The sequence below is a fragment of the Tamandua tetradactyla genome, chromosome 4 (genome assembly GCF_023851605.1).
Source record: "Tamandua tetradactyla isolate mTamTet1 chromosome 4, mTamTet1.pri, whole genome shotgun sequence".
NCBI lineage: Eukaryota > Metazoa > Chordata > Mammalia > Pilosa > Myrmecophagidae > Tamandua > Tamandua tetradactyla.
This window is the reverse complement of record NC_135330.1, coordinates 31,155,054-31,175,478: the sequence shown is the minus strand read 5'-3', so window position 1 is coordinate 31,175,478 and position 20,425 is coordinate 31,155,054. Positions and strand designations below refer to the sequence as shown.

Below are 20,425 nucleotides of genomic sequence, written 5' to 3'. Positions count from 1 at the left end.
TGCGAAGTGCATTGTAAGCTTCCTAGTGTGTTTGGGAGGCAGAGTTGGGGGGAGTAACCATTATCCATCAACTTTTCTAGGCACAGAAACTTTTTCCCAACATGACACCTGTTATCCACTTAAGGGACTCTAATATTCTACCATTCCCAGCCTGGGTAGCATTTCATTCAGATTGCTTTATAATGGCATATCTCAGAGTGGTTTTTCTATGATCTGCCAGCTAACATGCAGCTTTCTGAGTCTCCAATCAGACCTACAGAATCTGAATCTCTGCAAAAGGGACCAAAGATTCTATATTTCAGTAAGACCCCCCAGGTGCACATTACATTTTGAGGATTACCACCTTAAAGGAAACACTTCCCTAACTTTACAATTCTATACGTTTGATATCCTGAATACTAAATTTTTCTTAATAGGGAGGATACTTGTTAACTTCCCAGAAACCTACATTTAAATGAAAAGTAGGTGAAGAGGAGTAGATGGTGAGTTTTTTTTTAAAGAAATGTTTTTAACTTAAACAAACTTGTAAAGTCTTCCCTGTGCCAGGGTATTGGAGATATAATGACAAATAAGACTTAGATCCTGCCTTCAAGATGTTTACAGTCTATATTTAAGAAAGGAACCAGGGATTCCTCTTAGCCTCTTGTCTCACTGTGGCTGTAGGGCCTTGGGTGGACATTAGAAAGAAAGTTCACATGGAATACAGGGTGCTTATTCTGGGAATCAAAAATATGGAGAGGAAGAATTTCTCTCCTAACTGGCTCAGTCCTCAATAGAATGAACATGACGTTATTGCTGTTGGTGGTGAGTTTTTGCTTTTGATATGCTGGTGGCAGGGGGAGATATACACAGGACAAAGGAGTCAAATGAAGCAGAGGGCGAGAGTAAGGAGTGAAAGAGGGGGAACCTAATAGCTAGATGAATTATGAGAAGAAAAAAAATCCAACCCTGCTGACTCTGTTCCGTTTAAGGTGAGAAATAACAGGATTAGAGTATCAAATTGCTGAGTCCTGCAGACCTGAATCATAAACCTCCTCTAAGCTATTCAGCTTTTTTTCCCCTGCAGCCACTAATTAAATCTTGCCTTTGAAAGGAATAAAACAAAATAAAATAAAATTTAAAAATCCAAATGCCTTTTGAATCAAGTAGATTATGTACCATCAGCTTGTAAGGGGCTAGGCATCTGGTCAACCTGTGCTGGACTGGAAGTTGAAGGGATCTACAAGAAGGACATCTCAGTAATTGGGTATTTGTCACTTTCTTGAGCTTTTCACAGATGCTTCTGATTTCATGTGTAATCTCCACTAGAAAATATCTGAGATACCACTTTCAGTGTGATTTATGCAGAGCAGTAAACCAGAAGACCTCAAAGCACACTATAAATAACATTTAAATCCAAAAAGCATTCATGTTTCCAGCAGGGGAAATGACCAGATAAAGTTTAGCAACTGGCTCGAGGTCACCCCAAATCAGGGTGGCTCACCAGTTCATTATCTTTTCAACTATTTTCACGTTTTCCCTCCAGATAATATCTTCATAACCTCTTTATTTTCTTGCACATAAAGCTCCCTACATTGGTAGATCCTAAGTCTCTTCTCATTGATTATAGGCAAACATGAAATCTATGTCCCAAGCTTGGTAGTTGATATCTTTATGATCAAATACATGATTCTAGCACCTGAGGCCACAGTCAGTTCATTTACTGTTCCACTCTTGTCCGAAGAGGAACAAGCCTACCATAAGAATTTAACTCACAGAAGTCCTAGCAGACTTTTCTCTGGCCCTGTGTTCTTCTATTGTTTGCCCGTGCAGAATCTATCATTACTCTTTATGCATATGGAACATGTCAACTGTTTTAAAATTAGCCAATTTTCCTAAGCATAAAAATGGATTTTTGTCATATCACATGAGCCATACATCACAGAAACAAACCAGCTTTTGTTGTGGCTTTTTTTTCTTCCCAAAATTCATTATGCTTTTTAAAGTCATTGCCAAATCCATTTCACACACTGCATTTGTGAGAAGCATTTAAAGACATCAAGCAGAGGGAAAAAATATTATATGTGCTATCACCTGGAAAGAAATCTAGTACATTACCAAACCAACCACACCTAGGAGTCAAGATTGCTTCATCTGCTTTTCAGTAATAAACAGAGCATTCATATGCCACCCTGAACCGAAAGTTTGGGATAGGGAAAATATAATAAAAATAAAATTAAGGTGATTAAGAAACAGAGCCATCATTTATTAAGCACTCTTGATGCACTGGGAGTTATACTAAGTGCTTATTCTGCATTATTTCATTTCACACTGAAAATTATCTTGTGGGGAATTTAGTTAGCTCTCTAGAGAAGCTAGAAAATAGCCAAGAATGGTCTGGAATAACTGTTTGAGGGACATCCATGATCAGACACATATCAAACACTAGTCTGGAATGGGTGGAAGGGCCAAGATTGCACAGAACTGTAAGCAAAACTTCCAAACTGTGGAGGCAAGCACCACTGCCCCACTGGCATGGCAGGCTGATTTGGAGTCTCTCCTCTGTGGTAAAAGGAAGCTGTCTCTACTAGGGACAAGGTAAGGTAGCTCAACCAAGCTCCAATTGCAGTTTTAATTAACAAATTTGGACTGTTGAATACAAGCCCTGAGCACAGATAAACCCAGAGAAAGCAAGAAAGTAACCTGGAAGTCAGTTCTGGCAGAGAGGAGATGGGGCTGATGAATAAGAAATAAAAGTGGAGGCTTCTGGAGTCAGCCAAGCTCAGAACACTGAAAAAGGTCTGTGTCCCAAGAAAAGGGGCACAAAGAGTCAAGTACCAGCTCCAGCTCTTGACTGGTGAACCTTGGCAGCTGGAAGACTGACTCAGAAAAGGGCTGAATTTTATTTTTTTCTTTTATCTCTCTTTCTCTTTTCTTTTAAAAAAGTATTCTCTCTCTCTTTTTTTTTTCTTTCTTAAAGGTATTTTTTAAAGCTCATTAGAGAAAGCCTCAGGCATTTTCAATTGTCCATGCTGACCCAGACAAGGACAAAATTAAGGTAGGTCTTGGAGAAAAAGTAACAAGTCAAGTGAAGGAGATATTCTCTAAAAGCAATTATCTTCCCAAAGAAAAGAGTGATGGAGTACAGCTCAATTGGTGGCCTTCCTTAAGAGAATTAAGACCCCAGGAGCTGGGAATCAGAAACAGCCTAAGCCTGCCTTCCACCTCAGGCTCTGTCTCAACCATGCCCCTGGCAGACTGAGAATTAAAGGCTCCATACCATTTTATGTCAGTAAGGACGTGTGGGCTGACAAATGCCACCTGCTGGCAGGATAGGAAAAGCACAGAGTCTAAAGCCTCCACAGGAAAGTGAGACAACCTGCGGGGTCTCATCCTCAGGGAAACTTGATACTGAATGCACCCTCCTCCTGAGACCTGGGCCTGTCTTGTCTGGGAAAATCTGATTGGGGTTGGTCATATCTGGAGAGACCCTCCTCCAAAAAGTTTCTATATAGGCAGGACGAGAATCAGAAAAACAAGTGCTGAGAAATTCTGGGAAATTAAACAGAAGCTATCCTAGATGTCTAGAATAAATTGAACTGAACCAAAGAACAGATAGAGAACAAAATAAACCAACAAGAAAACCCTAGGTAAAAGAGTGAAAATAACTTCCAGAATAAACTAATCAAGGAAATAAGATGCCTAGATATCAGCAAAAAGTTACAAGTCATACTAGGTAAAATGAACATATGGCCTAGTCAAAGGAACAAACTAGCACTTTAAATGAGATACCAGGAGTTGAAACAACTAATTAAAGATAATTCAAATGAGCACACTAAATCATTCAGAAAATCAAACCAACAAGTTGAGAGTAAATGTGGCAAAAGAGATAAAGATATAAAGAAGACACTGGGCAACTATAAAGAACAACTTGAAAGCTTAAACAACCAAACGGCAGAAGTTATAGGAATGAAAGGCACAATAGAAAAGATGAAAAATGGAAAATTACAACAGCAGATTTGAAAAGGCAGAAGAGAGGATTAATGAACTAGAGGACAGGACACCTGAAATCCTACACACAAAAGAGCAAATATGACAATGAATGAAAACATATGAGCAGGGTCTCAAAGAATTGTATGACAACATGAAGTGCATAAATATACATGATATGGGTATACCAGAAGGAGAAGAGAAGGGAAAAGGGGAAGAAATAATAATGGAGGAAATAATTACTGAAAATTTCCCATCCCTATTAAAGACATTAAATTACAGGTCCATGAAGCACAGTGTACCCCAAACAGAATAGATCTGAATAGGCCTACTCCAGGACACTTACTAAACAGATTGTCAAATGTCAAAGACAAAAAGAGTATAAGGCAGAAAGAGAAAAGTGATCTACTAGGGAAAGTTGATAAGACTATGTGCAGATTTCTCATCAGAAACCATGGAGGCGAGAAGGCAAAATATATATTTAAGATACTGAAAGAGAAAAAATTGTCAGCCAAGAATTATATAGCTGGCAAAACTGTCCCTCAAAATTGAAAGAGAGTTTAAAATACTTTCAGACAAACAGACACTGGCAACAAACAACTGGCAAATGAGAGAGTTTGTAAACAAGAGACCTGCTCTAACCAAAATACTAAAGGGAGCACTATAGGCAGACAGGAAATGACAGGAGAGAAGTCCAGAGAAGAGTGTAGAAATGAAGTCTACAGGAAGGGTAAAAAGAGAAAAAATAAGATATGACATATCAGAATAAAGTCATGATGTATGTAAAAAGGTAGATGAAACTTGAGGAAATTATGTTGAGTGAAATTACCCAGAAACAAAAGGACAAATACTGTATGGTCTTACTAATCTGAACTAATATTAATGAGCTAACTTTGAGAGTTAAAATTGAGAAACACAGGTTATTAGGAGGTAGAAAGAGGGTAGAAATTGGGCATTTGATGATGAAGGAGCACAGAATGTTCAACAGGATTGATTGTAAAGATCCAGAAATGGATAGCACAATACTATGTGATGGTAGCACAATATTGTAGGTGCACTGAACAAAGCTGAGTGTGAGTATGGTCGAAAGAGGAATGCTAGGGCATGCATGATTCCAGAAGGAAAGACAGAAGACAAAGACGGACTGTATAACTTAGCAAAGTCCAGAGTGGACAGTGATGTTGATTAAATATACAAATATAAGAATATTTTTACATAAGGGAGAACAAATGAATGTCAACAGGGCAAGGTGTTGAAAATGGGATGGTGTATGAAAAAAACATAATCAATGCAAACAAGGGTCTATAGTTAACAGTAACATTACAATATGCTTCCATTAAGTGTAACAAATGTAATACACAAAAGCCAAATGTCAATAAAAAAGGAGATATATAGGAGGAATATGGGATTCTTGGTGCTGCTGTTTCTCCTTTTTATTTTATTATTATTTTATTTTTTTCCTCTTCTTTTTTGACAAAGGAAATGGAAATGTCCTCATATAGACTGTGGTGGTGAATGCATAACTATGTGATTATGCCAGGAACCACTGATTTTTTACTTAGGATTGATTGTATGGTATGTAAATAAAACTGTTTAAAAATAGACAGAAAGATACAAGTGCTGGTGAAAATGTAGAGAGAGAGATATACCTATTCACTGTTGGCCAGGAAGTAGAATGGTGCAGTCCCTCTGGAGAGCAATGTGGTGGTTCCACAGGAGGCTAAGTATAAGGTCACCTTATGATCCTGCCTATTATTAGGTATATACTTGGAAGAACTGAGAGCAGGGAAACAAATGGACATTTGCACATTGGTGTTTATTGTGGCAGGTTCACAATTTGCAGTGGATGGAGGTGGCGTAAGGGTACATCGACTGATAAACAGAAGGGAAAACTGTGGTGTATATATACAATGGAATATTGAGCGGTTGCAAGGAATAAAGTTGTAAGTCATGCAACTAGGAAAATGAACCTTGAGGACAGTATGTTGAGTGAAATAAGCCAGGAATGAAAAGACAGTACTATAATGCCTCACTAATATGGGCTAACTACAATGTGCAAACTCTGAGAATTCAATTCAAAAGCATAGGTTATCAGGGGGAGGCTTAGAGTAATCATTTCGACTGTAAGTTCTTACAGCAGTCACATCTATTCCAGAGTTGTAACTGTTATTTCTAAATTCTAAGATGCGGAGTTCTTTGTGATTAACCTTGTCATTCCCTGGAACTTCAGGTAATTGTGTGACCACCTGAGACTCAGAGCTAGAGTTCTGCAGCTATGAAAGTCAGCATTACCCCATACGCAACTGTTAAAAGAGCTGAAAAGGGATTAGACTTCAATTAGAGATATGAATGAAGCTGATTACTTAGGACTAAGACAAATCAGACTAAAGGGCAAAGGATGCTACTGACTGTATTTTAAAATTTCAACTTCTGTCTGAGACAAAAAAAAGAGATGTTTACTTGGTGCAAAATTTATATTTTCTGTAGCACACTATCTAATTTAACCTGTATGGTCAGTTTATTCAAACACCATAATTACATGGAACCTTGAATAGGAAGTGAGTTGTTGTTGGTTTGTACATGTTAATTGCCATGCCCCAATACATCCCAGAATGATCTGGGCAGAAGATAAAAGAAGTATTTACAAAATCACTTTCAGGGATTGGGGAAAATGTGGAAATATTAATCTTTCCCACCTGGAGAAGACCCGATATTCTGACAAGCATTGGGAACTACCAATTTTAATAGGTCACGTCCTCGATCTTGGGGTTTGTTTGCCCTTATGAAACTTACTCTTGCAAAGGAGAAGCTAAGTCTACTTATAATTATGCCTAAGAGTCACCCCCAGAAAACCTCTTTTGTTGCTCAGATGTGGCATCTCTTTCTAAGCCAAATTCACACGTAACCTCAATGCCCTTCCCTCTAAGTGGAACTCCCTTACAGGGAACTTCCCTCTAAGATGCAAATCTCCCTGACAATGTGAGATATGACCCCTGGGAATAAGTCTGGCCCTGGCATCATGGGACTGAGAAAGACTTCCTGACCAACAAAGGAAAAGAAAGGAAGCACATTAAAGTTTCAATGGCTGAGAGATTTCAAATAGAGTTGCGAGGTCATTCTGGAGGTTATTCTTATACATTATATAGATATTCCTTATCAGTTCTTTGTGTATTGGAGTCGTTAGAGGGAAATGCCTAATACTGTTGGACTTTAGTCTTGAAGATGACTGTACAACTATATAGTTTTTTATGGTGTGAGCGTGTGATTTTAAAAGTCTTGTGACTGACACTCCCTTTATCCAAGGTATAGACAGATAAGTGAGAAAATAAAGACAATCAATCAATCAATAAATATTAGGTGGTATAGGGTATATGGGGTGCTTGGGGTGTTCTTCTTTACTTCAATTTTTACTCTTATTTTTATTGTTTATGGAGTCTTGTAAATGTCCAACTATTGATTGTGATGAATGCACAACTATATGATGAGACTGCGAACCACTGATTGTGGAAGATTATATGGTATATGAATATCTCTCCATAAAATTGCATTTAAAAAAAAATCTTGTGATGTAAATCATATTATTTCCATCTTACAGAGGTGGAAATGGAGGCTTACACAGTTAAATAATTTGGCAAAGTCACATATCTAATACATTACAGAGCCTGCCAAAGACCTGAACCCCAATTTAGTCATTCCTGAGCTTCTTTTCTCAGTTACTGGGTCATCTCCTGTGAGAGTGAAAATCCATTCACTTCCAGAGACATATTATTGAGATATCAGTAGACATCTACATCAACTCTTTTTTTAATTAGAAAAATTGTAGGTTTATAGAAAACTCATCAATAAAATACAGAGTTCCCATATACCACCTTATTACTAAGGCTTTGCATTAGTGTGGTACATTCACCCATGAATGAATATTTTTATAATTGGTATAGTTCATCCTATATTACATACTGTGTTGTACAGTCCTGCGTTGCTGGTTTTTTTAAATATTTATTCTAGCAACATATACACAACTTAAAATTTCCCTCTTTAACCACACTATGTCAACTCTTGCATTTCTAGGTTTCTACTTAATTAAGGTTATATCTGTGTTATCATGTACCCAGTTACCTTGGGTTCCCCTCTAGTGAAATAAATTCCCAATTAGCTTTGGAGAAGGAGATAGGAGATGTGGAGACTCCTTTGCCCTCCCACGACCAATACAACATATTGTTTTAAGGCTGCGGATTACAGCAGGCCTTTTTTTTTTTTTTTTTTTGGAAAATTCTACTTAAAAACCTATGTAATGCCTCCAAACACTGCTAAAATCAGGAGTGACACAGCATCTCTACTGAATAGGCAGCTGTCTGTATGGTTCACTTTGAGGTGCCTAAAATTCCTCTCAAAAGGGAAAAACACGAATCTCCTCCTTGGGTTAAAATCTGTGAATTTCTCTTTTGAAATGCTTGAGTGTTAATTGAGGGGCAGCACATTAAATCATTATTAGTCATTAATACTTCAGCACAAGTTAGTTGATCAGGTTATTGAGAGGTGTGCAGGGCCCGGAAGGAAAGATATAATTTTGATGGAGGTGGTGGGGAGTTGGCAGGGAGGGCAGGTTGGGGGTGCTGCAGGCGCTGAGTAGGACGCTGGCAGCAGGGGGAGCAAAGAGAGAAGGGGTAGGGCAGGGAGGGAGGGGCAACGACTGCCTAGCGGCTTAGTTTCTGACAGTGTTGCTTCTACAAATGAGCTGTGCTTCCCTCCTTCTACATACACACATATCAACTCCTGCGCCTTTGGAGCTCGCCGCCGAGGCTGAGCTTACAGGCAACGGTTTTAGGAAAAGCAGCAGCCACTCCTCAGCAACTTCCAGGCAAGTAGAATCTTGCCTGCTCCCGCACGGACAGGGGGCTTGTAACGCCGCCTTTGGCCTCTAGGGGCCTCCAGTGCCCCGAAGCTTCAGGAGGAGGGTGACCTTGCTCTGTGACATCCCTCAGGACTCAATTCCCCAGAGAGTGAAGATTGCGGAAAGAGACCCAGCGCCAGCGAAAAGCCTCCGAGGGCCCCCTCACCCGCCGGAACACTGCTCAGCCACCTGCTCCTGCTTCTGATTGACAACGTCCGTAGAGTATGGTAAATGGCTGAACAGGGAGTAAGGAGGAGGCAGAGATTAACCGCCCCCGCTCTCCTTACCCGGTAATTCAGCACTCTCTACACCTGAAGGGGATTCCAAGGACTTCCCTCTGCAGCCCCATCCTACACATTTCGAAATCCCCCTCTCTGCGCTAAGACGCCTGCTCTGGACGAAAGCCCTGCTCTCAGCCCCGCAGCGCTGCGCTCAGGATGTTGCACAAGGTCCCTGGAGTGAGGGGATAGAGCAGGGTTTTCCCCATTCACCAGGATCCCCGGAGTGCGGGGGGCCCAGGGGTCGCCCCTGCACTTTGGTGGCCTCCTTGAGGTTGGCATGAGAAAAGGAAGGCACTGTGAGGGAAGCATCTTTCCTTCTCTGGATACCTAAGGGGCCCATGAAAACGAAGTCACCGAAGGTCAGAGAGTTTTCCATAGAACCTCACAACTGAGGAGTGTTGGAAAAAATAAATTCAACCGAAGTGGTATTACCAGCACTCCATGGCTGAAGAAGGCTGCAGGGGTTGGTGACAACATATGGGCTCTCTGCATTATCCTATGACACAGGCTTGAATCCCAGCTCTGCTGCTGGCTGCGACATCTTGGATAATTGACCTAACCCCTTTCTGTCTAAGTTTTGTCATCTTCAAAATAAGAATATACCTACTTTATAGGAGATGCTAGAATTGAATAAGATCCTGTAGTTTAGTATGTACAGTATCTAGGACAGTGTGTGGCACCTAGCAGGTGTTTATTCTCGCATTGAATTTCATACATTTTCAGTCCTTGAGAAGAAGGAAGAAAACAGCAATCTGTCTTAAGCTCACTGAACTTCACGGGTGTGTCCAGAATGGTGAAAACTCTTATCTTTTAAAATGAATTTTAGCATGTCACCTGTTATTTTAAATGACTCACAAGTCTTGCATTTTAAAAGAATTCTGTAATGTGTGGTTTTCAACTTTGAGATTCCAAGGAGGTACCTCAGTTGCTCTTTGTGGGTGAGGAAGGGGAAGTGACAGGTGGGGGAGCTCCAGGCCCCTGGCCTGCTCCAGCAAGAGAGCTCCATTTTTATCTGTAGGGCTTTGTTTTACTGAATTAAAAGGTTCAACTGCTTTTATAAAAAGTTCGAAAATCACTGCTAATCTGTCGTGTAATTCAGGGAACCTTTCTGCTAAACCTAAAGACACTCAACTCATTTATTTTGAAAGCCTGCTCTTTTGAAAATGGAACACACCTGTATTGAGATGTGGCGGCACCTGAAGATTCAGGCTACATCTACGTGTAAGCACTGCACTGGAAACTTTGCTGCATTTTCCAGCAGACCCCAAACCTCTTGGCTTGCCCCAGAAATCTCCCGAAGGTCCAGCAATGCTTCCGTCCCACCCCTGGCCCATTTAGCCCAGATCTGAGAGCAGCTGCCCCTACCTTGGCCATGAATGTGCCCCTTCCCTCCAATAGGACCTAAGCCAGTGACCATGACATGAAGCCCAGTGTGCAAGAGGAGGATGACTGTTGGTGAATGACAGACTGGGTTCAAATCTGAGCTCTGCTCCTTCTGAGTGCTGTAACCTGGGGACAGTTATTTAAGCTCTCTGAACTTTAATTTCTTCACTTATAAACTGAGGATAGCAGTACCCACCTCAAAGAGTTGCTAGATGATTCAACGAGACATTGCCTGGAAAACACTTATCATGGTGCCTGGCATATGAGAACTATTGCCAGGCTGTCTGATTAACTGGTAGCCAATAGCATATACCGAGGCTACTGCCTGACTCACATTGCCCACAGCTAAACTGCATCCTTGCTGTCCATGGTAGCCAAGGTTTTGCTGGTTTTCATGCTTGGAGGCAAAAGCAACACAGCGGCTGTGATTTTGTGAATGCCCATTATGCGGCAGGTACTCTGCTGACGCTTTTCAATCATGCCTTTAATCTTAACAATATGTGTACAAGTTAAGATGTTATCTCCATTTTCCTAGATGGGACAAGTATAGCTCAGAGAGTTAATGTAACTTTTTAAAGATCACACAGCTAATGTGTGACCGAAGTTAGACTGGAGCCCAAGCTTTTCTGACCCAGGGGTCAGAGACCTTTTCTTCCCACCTCACTACCACTCAGAACTTCCCTGGGTGGTAGGTAGAGGGCATGGTGCAGGGCCAAAAGCCTTGGGCCTAAATGCCAGCTCCTCTGTGCTTCACCTTCCTCCATGTGGGTCTCTGAAATAGGAACGATACTTTCTTCATAAGGTTATAATAAAATTAAACGATGTAAGTAAAAATGGGGCTGATACAACTTTTATCATGAAGTAGGCTTGGGATATATATTTTACATATGCATGAACTTGCCCCACCTAAGTTTCATCTACTCTAAGTCATTTCTTTTTCTTTTTAACCTATTATTATGAGAAATAGTCATAGAGAGGAAAATGTATGTATGCAACTGGATATATGTGGTGTGATGTGTATGTGAAAAATTGTAAAGCAAATACCATGCAGGTCAAGAAATAGAACACTGTCAGCATCTGAGAAGTACCCACCCTCCTGGACAAATTCCCACTTTTCCCTCTAGTATAATTCACTTCTCATCTTGCTGAAGAGTAATTTTTACCTGCTTTTGCTCATGCCTCTGAGTTGTCTCCAGCCTGTGGCTATATTTCTGAGTGGCATGCTGTTCATGGGATAGGAGTGAAATAAAGTGGTTCAGCAAAGCATGGGTGTGTGTGTGTGTGTGTGTGTGTGTGTGTGTGCATGTGCACAAGCACCTTCTATCTTCGTTAAAAGCAGCAACTGAACATGTCGTGAGATATGCCTTAACCCCCAAAGAATAGGAGGGACTAGTGGAGAGGTTTGGGAACAGCCAGGCTACTTGCTACTTCCTGAGACCACTCAGGACCCAGTCTGGTACCATCGGTGGTGGATATGAAAGCAGACAAAGCCTTGACTACGCATAGTAAACACTTTTTCTCTTTAGACCCCCAGGTCCAATCCTATCCTGGAATTTCTACCTTTCTAAATTGACAGATCTGACCTCATTATAAATGTGACCTTTACAATACCTTCCCTGACCGCTCCCTCAATTACCCCCTCATACAATATCCTATTTTATCTTGCTCATTGTCTTCACCTCAAAATATTTTATTTATTTATGTGCTTACGTGTTTATGTTCTGAATACCAGGGAAATAAAGAGTATGGACTCAGAATCTAACTGACTAGGTAAGAATGCCAGTTCCCCCACTTACTAGCTGTGTGACCTCAGGTAAGCCGTTTAACCTCTCCGGACCTCCAATTCATCATCTATAAAATGGGGTTAATAAAGTAGTTACATCAGAGGATCATTCGGTGGAGTAAATGAGTTACTATATGTAAAGGACTCAGAAAAGTCCCTGAACCATGAGCACTAGTAAAGCATTAGCTATTGTCGGCGACTTGAACACCATCACCATCTTCTGTCCCCTTTAGAACGTCAGCGACTTGTGACAGGGTCTTTATCTGTGCTACTTGATGATAAATCCCCAGGGCCTAAACAGTATGTGGTACATATAAATACTCCGTAAATATTTCTTGAGAAATATATGTTAGAGCCCCAATCCCAACCTTGCCTCTTAGTACAGAAGGTAGTCATTTAACAAATAATTTCAGCGTAGTGGGTACAGTGCAAAAACAGAGCTTGAGCAGGATGTCTAGAAGCACAGAAAGGGAGGCAGTTAATTCTGTCCTAGAAGCCCAGGGAAGTCTTCAGAGAAGAGATAATATTTACAAGTCTTGAAACGCAGTAACTTTTCAGGAAGAGTGACTGAAGGGCAGGGGCAGGTTCTCCAAACAAACACACAGCCCATCTAAAGTTTGTCTGAGGGCCGAGGGAGCTGGAGGCTGTCTCAAGTGGCTGGCATGAGAAGGAAAGGAAGGAGAGATACATGGAGAAACTGTTAACAACTCATAATAGTTTTCTGCTTCTCATGCTAAGAAATTCGGATTTTATCTTGACATAGTGGGGAGTCTTTGGAGGATTACAAGAAGGGAAGAAACATAATCAAATTTGCCATTTTGGGAAGATCTGGCTACAAGGAAGAGACTGGACTGGCTAGCCTTCAAAAGAGGAACAGGGAGACCAGGTATTAGGAAAGTCCAGGCAGGAAGGGGGGGATCTCCTGACATCAGAGAGTGGCAGGAGGTGTAAGAAGAAGATAGCTTTGAGAAATTGTCCTGCGAATTGACTGGATGTGGGAGTCGGCGAGGGACAGAATAGAGCCCAGGATAACCCGTGTGGCTTGCTTGTACCTCTCGAAGTCTGGTTGTGCCATTATTCAAAGCTGGGGATCCGGAAAAAGGAATGGCTTGAGTTATGGTATTTGGTGCACACTATGATTTCAGCTTTGGTGTTTCAAGCTCAGGGATATCAAAATGAAGACATTTGGTAGGAAAGAGTGTTGGCATTTGTTAAGTTTCTACAATGTGCCTGGAACTATGTTTGGCAACTTATGTATTTCATTTACACTTAGAATAACTTCTTGAGAGATGGACTTTATTCTTTTTTTATTATTTTATAGATGATGAAACTGAGCTCAGCAAAGTAATGACCCCTCTTTTACATGGTTAGCATTTAAGAAAGTACATCCGTTTGATTTGGCAAGACTGAATGAAGTGCATATGAAGAGAAGGATGAGAAAATACAAGTAATAAAGGTAATGGGACGGGGGGGGCAGATCATAGAGAACATTGAATGGAGACAATAACCACCTCACAGAGGTGTAGTGATAGATAAAGTTTGCGAAAACATTCTGTGAACTGTAGAATGCTCAGCATATGCAAGCAATTTGGGTTGTGGTCAACCTTATTGAAGTAAATAATAATAAAAACGTAATAATAACACTTAAAGTGTTCAAATCTGTAATTATTAAATACAATTTAATCATTATGCTTTCTCCCCATTCTACTTACTGATAAATCCACAAAATAATCTTCAAAACATAGTAGTAATTTCTCTTCCTCCCCACCACACTATCAATTTGTCTGGTGAGAAGAAAGGAAAACTCTCACAAAGAAAGATGTTAACATGGCAGAGATGAGAAGACAGAAGAGAATGTGAAAATCAAACACCCCCAGCTGATCCCAACTCTTTTGTTCTCACACTTGTGGGTGAGACCCTAAAGATAATTTACTTGATTATTTCTACCGTCATACAGAAACTCAGAAACATTAGGATAAAATTACCAGGCCTTCCACCCACTCATTCATTGACTGTGAACTGAGAGAGTAACGCTTCTCAAATGCTTTGGGTGGGCTGAGTCACAGCTAACAAGGTGTCCCCTCAAATAAACACAGGTTTATGTGAGCTATTTGTGCCCTCGTGACCTTACACTTCAGGAATACATGCCCAGAGACTCACTCTAGACTTCCCTTATCCCTCCCTCCCCATTCTCTCTTCTCATGTCTCTGGCTCCTCCTGTCTTTTATCTCTGACCCTTCTCCATGTTAACTTGTCTCTACCCTGCAGCACCTAATCCAACATTGAACGTAAAGAAATACAGCGCAAGTCACATAGATAATTTTTGAGTGTTCTATATTAAAAATTATAAAGTAAAAAGAAATAGGTGGAATTAATTCTAATATATTTTTGTTAACTCAGTTTAGCCAAAATATTATCATTTCAACCTGCAATCAATTTTTTATACTGTCTTCAAAATCCAGGGTGGATTTTATACTTATGCATGCCTTTCAAGTGCTCAATAGGCACGTGTAGCTATTGAATGCCATATTGAGCAAAGCAAGTTAGAGCTCAGTCCTGTGAGGAATGAAATAAATATTGCTTTGCCCAATCCAGCAATACAGATATATTTGTATTCCATGTTAGCTCCGGTAAAAGGGATGACGGGACCAGCTACTGAAGAGCCTATGTTTAATGATGATACCCAACTTTACTTCCCTCTACATGGTAGAGTGACCATTTAAAGAGAGGCCAAACCGAATCCCAATTGGAACAGACCGTCCACTACAGTTTTCCGAAATCTGGAGCATAAATGAGTTGTTCTCATCACTCCAAAAAAAAAAAAAAAAAAGGAAAAGGCTTTAATCCACAACCACTGATCAGACACCCACAGGCCTACATCTCTACCCCAGCCCCCAGATACAGCAGCAGATGCTTCAGAATGGTAAAGAGCTAAGTTTCTGTCTCACGGTCCAGCTGCATGGCCATTGATCACTGGAAACAAAGGTGATAGCAAGGCCCAGAGAAGGATATTCAGGAGAAAGTTGGCGTCCCTAGGGACCTGTCCCCAGAGTGAACTCCTGGGGCTAAGCAAGCAAACAGACTGGGATCTTGGGGAAATTTGCCCTCAACCTGAGAGCAATTATAGTATGACTTTAGGCAAGTCGTTTCACTCTCACTGCACAATAGAACCTCTTCCATATTGATGTGCAGAATGAATAGGTGTCCCAAACCAAGTGAAGATCAAAGAACAGGGTGGTGACATCACCAGTCCTCTCACAGGACCTACACTTTGCTTTGACTTCTCTGGGTGAGAAGGCCCACTGCTGGAGCAGATGTGTGTGGCTGACTATCACAGCCACCCGCTGGTGCTCTGGAGCCCTTGGCCCTTTGCTGGAGCTGCTCAGGCTGGCACACTGCCTCTCCCCCATCCTGTTCAGCTGAGCAATCACAGTACCCCATGGTACAGCTGCAGGCAATACCGCACCCCGCCCCCTCCTTCTTTTTGTGGTCTCCTCCCCTGTGACTGCTACAGCATATGTTTTATTAAAAGGGAAAGAGGAGGGAAGACAAGAGGTTATGTATGTGGGTATGCTCAAGAATCTTAAGACTGAAGATCTCCTGCTCAGTGCTAAATGCCTAAGGCCTTTGTCATTTTATTGGCTCCAGGTAAACCCCAAGAGGGACATCTGGGGGAATAGAGAATGGGGGAAAATCAAGGCTCTTTCTTAGGAGGTGCTGATTCAAAGATATGAGAAGGTTTTCTCATGTTCTCTTGAAATTTGCCTGCTTTCTCCAAATATTTCATCCAATTTTTCATATGAAGTTGACAAGCCCTCTGACCTTGAGTAATAATTTCCTACAAGTATATGGATTAGACAGGAGGGTGGGTGGAAGGCCAGGTCATTTTCATACCTGATGAGATGCTCAACATTTCAGAGCCTTCTGTCTAGGCCATAGGGAAACTTCCTCTGCAACAATATATATTTAAAATAATTAAACCAGGTGTATGGTTTGCCCAGGAGCCAAGGGGAGAAGTGGCCCAGGTTAAACCTTAAGGAATCATGCTAGCCTTGAATTTCCCAGACTTCCTATCGGCTGGAATTCTTTCCCTATCCAGACAAATTCCACCTTATTTCTCAAAGCTCAACTCAAATTCTCCCTCCTTTGAATACTGATAGCTCTCATCTGCACAAATCAATCACAGATTAATTAGGTCGGCATTCTGCCTTCCCATGTATTGAACTGCTGTTTAGAACTTATATTGTTGTGTGCCTTTTCACAGATGTCTTATTTTCTAAATAGACTGTAAGATCATTGAGGGCGGAAGGAGAAACTTAAAGGGCTTTTATCTCTTATAGCACTTAGGTCAGTGACAGAGGAGAAGCCCTATGACACTGCAACCTCCCACTCTGTAAAGTACAGAACACAGAACTAAAATCGCAATTACTAAGATGAAACCATCCCTTAGGGCAAGGAAGTCAGAGGAATCTGGGCTTGGTTTAGGAGTGATGAGACCCAGACTCCACTCCATAACTTCTTTTTATTGCTGTGAGATCCAGGGTGAATCAGTTCATCTTTCTAAGGTTCTCTGCGATCCCTTTTCCAAGAAGGAGGCTAATATCATCCTAGCTGTACTTCCTAGGGCAATCAAAGATAAACGAGACAATAAGCTGTATGAGGATTAATTACATGAACTTCATAAAATGCTCCCAGCCTGTTGGAAAAGGAGGCTATTATACAATTTATACAAGATCTTACTATTTAAGAGAAAGAGCTGAGTCGCCAAAACCACACTGCACAGTGGGAAAAACAAAACCCTAACGGGGAAACCTCCACACTAAGCATCCCAGGAACAGAAAGTGCCCACGCAGATGGCTCAACTCCCTCCAGATTACCTCTTGTTTGTGAGCTGGCAAGAGATTTTACAGCACTGTCTCTGAGGGGTTCTTTTTAATGCAATGCTCCCCAGTGGTCGGCCTGTGCCTTGGGAAAGGGAAATCAGAAGGAGTTGATGACGCAGGGATGTTCTTTGCCCTCTGGCCTTGCTCAATAAACAACCAGTTGGGAGGCCAGAAAGGAACACCCAGAGGATGATCTTGAGGCCCCAAAAGAAGAAGGTACTCCCTGTCCTAGAGATCAGCCCAGTATCTGCAGAGTAGGAACCTTCCTTGTTGTCCAGTACTTTCCTCCTCGCCTCCTCTCTTTTGCCCATGCTGGAGCCACACACCACCCCAATCTGGGAGAGAAACCCAGTCCCATTTTGAGCGGGGAGGGGAAGCAAGAGTCAAGGATTTTTCTATCTTCTCCATGGCCCTTTGGAGCCAGCTGCCCTCCAGCAAGGAGGACCATGCTCTGACATTTGTGTCCCTTCCCCCAAACACTTCACAGTATTCATGCTATTTACTCTCCTCCAAGAGCAAGGCATGCAACTTGTCCCAGAGTAGGCAGCAGCTATGCTGTGGATAAGATTTTCAGATCAGTATGGCAGCATTGCTTGGTCATGCCCCCAGTGTTGCAAAGCAACTTATCTGGATGAGAGGGAATGCTAAGGGTTCTGCCTTAACAAATAACACACATACAGCAATGTGAAGTCAAGAGAGGAAACACACAAACTCCAACATCATTTTGCTGTTGCCTGATGTCATCAGACTGCCCCCCAGGGGATTCTATAAAATACTTTCGCTGCTTGGTTAATACCGATATTGCATGTATTGAAGAGAGCAGGGTCAGAGAGTGTGTCACTTCACCCTGCCCAATGTATGGAGAAGGACAGAGGCAAAAATACTTGACTTATAATATACCTTTTATCCTCCGATTGGTCTAGGTTGACATATCTTGTCCGTTCTGGATAAGGCCCAGATTACCCAACTACAAGCATGGCCTTTCACAATTGCTATCCTTTTAAGAAAATATTTGTTCCTATTCAGGGCACCCAGCTCCCAGGGCTGGGAAGCGCACATACACAGTTTTTTTACAGAGGGGTCTATTCAATACTTTACAGTGCATTAGCTTGATTATTAGCTAATATTTGGCATAGGTCTATATACCCTGGATAAATATGTACTATGCAGAGGGACTCTTTGGTGAGGAGAAAACTCCTCTGGGCTAGGACGGCAGCTCACAAGTTCATGCTCTCACTAAGAAAGAGCACTCCAGGCATCCGTGGACCAGGCAGGATGCTTCACGTTCCTGGCTCTGCTGCGGGCAGCCTGCTGCTTGCATACAGCTGTGAGCCCAAGCACAGACACACACACACACACACACACACACACACACACACACACACACACACACACAGCCTGCATGCAGCATTCAACTATGTGCTCAGATGATCACAGAAGCAGGGAGGAAGGTCTGTAGACAATATCAGCACACTCCTCCTTTCAATACAACAATGTCCCCCCCCCCCCCCCCCGCCCATAGCGTCTCCAGTGCTTGCCACGCTCAACTCATTCAATGGAGGTTTTGCCACCACCCAGGGGAAATTATTTGCTACCTTCAAGGCTCACTCTTCAGAATATTTTCCCAGGCTGCGTGTGCATGGGAGAAAGAGACAGGCCTCTCCAAGACATGGCATGGGACTCTGTGAACATGTGAATAGATGCATCATGTATTCCCAACCTTGGCTCTTTGGGGTCCTTCCCAAACACAGTGAGCTGCCTACAGTTGAGTCCAGCATCTGGTTCAGCAGGCAAATGTCCTCGTCATCTTCTGCAATTATGCAGCTGATTGGATTTTCTGAAGCTAATGGGAGTTGCACTAACTTTGAGGACTTAAATCAGGCAACGGCAATATAGGTCAGGCAGAGTGCCCAAGCCTGGAGACAGCTATGTAACACCAGGAGGCAATACCAGCGCGATCTCTAGCTAAACCCCAAAGTCCACTGCTCAGCTCCACTAGACAGAAACTAAGAGAAGCGGAATCATCCCACCCGTCTGCAACTGCCAGGCACCAGGGCAAGAAGGATGGATGAGGACAAAATAATCCCTTTCCAAATGAACACACCGAAAAGACAGTAAAAGCGGACAGAGAGAAGGCACCCAAACCCTGCGCTGTTACCTTGAATCCTTGCAACAGCCCTCCTTGCTGTATCAGCTGCTCCCCAAACCTCCAACGACTGGGAGGAGACTCCTAAAAGATTCCAGATTTTTGAGCGACATCTCCAGTGGCAGCTTTCCAAAGTTTTTACTTCATGATTTATCGTGGCTCCTTCTCATCTGGGGAAATGCGAATGCCTCCCCCTCAGCGTGTGAGAGGGAGCGGATGCCTCTTCAAATTCTTCTGCTACCCGCTTTGCTGTTGCTGCCGCCGCGGGTTAGACCTCTTGCCTGCCGCCTGCCCGCTGAGCGGCGAGGAGCCCGGGCACCCAAAACACGTTGCGAGTAGGGCTTCGGCCTTTGGCCGGGGCGCACAGAGGGTGGGAGAGGTAAGAAAAGTGCACTATCCTACCGGGGGAGTCCCCTGTCCCTTTACGGAAGAGAAACCCGAGATCTTGCAGCCTTTCCAACTCTAAAGCGCCTCATTCCTCCCCCCTCTCTCTCACCCGAAATCACTGCCTTGCACATGGGCAGAGACAGTTCTTCCGGCTTCCCCGCTCACCCCGCTGCCTGCAGATCTGCTCCTGCTCTCGGATGGCAAGGCAGGTGCACATCCCTGGGTAAGTACTAACGGGATCCTCTGAGCTAAGGGGAGGCGCTGCCCAAACAGCCGCGAGCAGCTTTCAGACCGGCGGTTTCCATCTCAGGGCTGCATGCAGCCCGGCGCTACGTTGCTCCGGCTCGACTCGATGCTCGGTACCTAAGCAGTGTCACCTGCAGACTCAGACACCAGATGAGTGTCTTAAGATAACAATGCTGCCCTGCCTGCCTCTCTCTTTCTTTCTTATGCACGTAGGTTGGCAGCCAATGGGACACACCGCCACACTCCCCGCAGGTGCCCATTGGCTACGCGGCTTGGCAGGGGCGGGCTCGGAGCCTCCCCGGCTGTCTCCTTCGCTTAGCTGGGGTACCAGCTCTGTTAACCCTCCCAGCTTTGCAGCAGGGGCGTTTGGTGTGGCTAAGCAAGTCTCGGACACATTCACGGCTGGGGGGCTCGAGAATGTTAGAAAAGGCCGAGGAACAGAAAATAGCTTGGAAG

The 20,425-nt window shown here is 42.8% G+C and overlaps 1 protein-coding gene across 1 annotated transcript in view; it reads right to left on the bottom strand.

Annotated features, from left to right (window-relative positions):
* BRINP2 (BMP/retinoic acid inducible neural specific 2) overlaps positions 1 to 20,124 on the bottom strand; it is a 125,426-nt gene extending 105,302 nt beyond the window's left edge. Inside the window, exon 1 of the mRNA XM_077157093.1 lies at positions 19,349 to 20,124. The gene's annotated coding sequence lies outside the window, so the exon portion shown is untranslated. The remainder of the gene's footprint in view (positions 1 to 19,348) is intronic.
* Between the last annotated feature and the right edge of the window lie 301 nt (positions 20,125 to 20,425).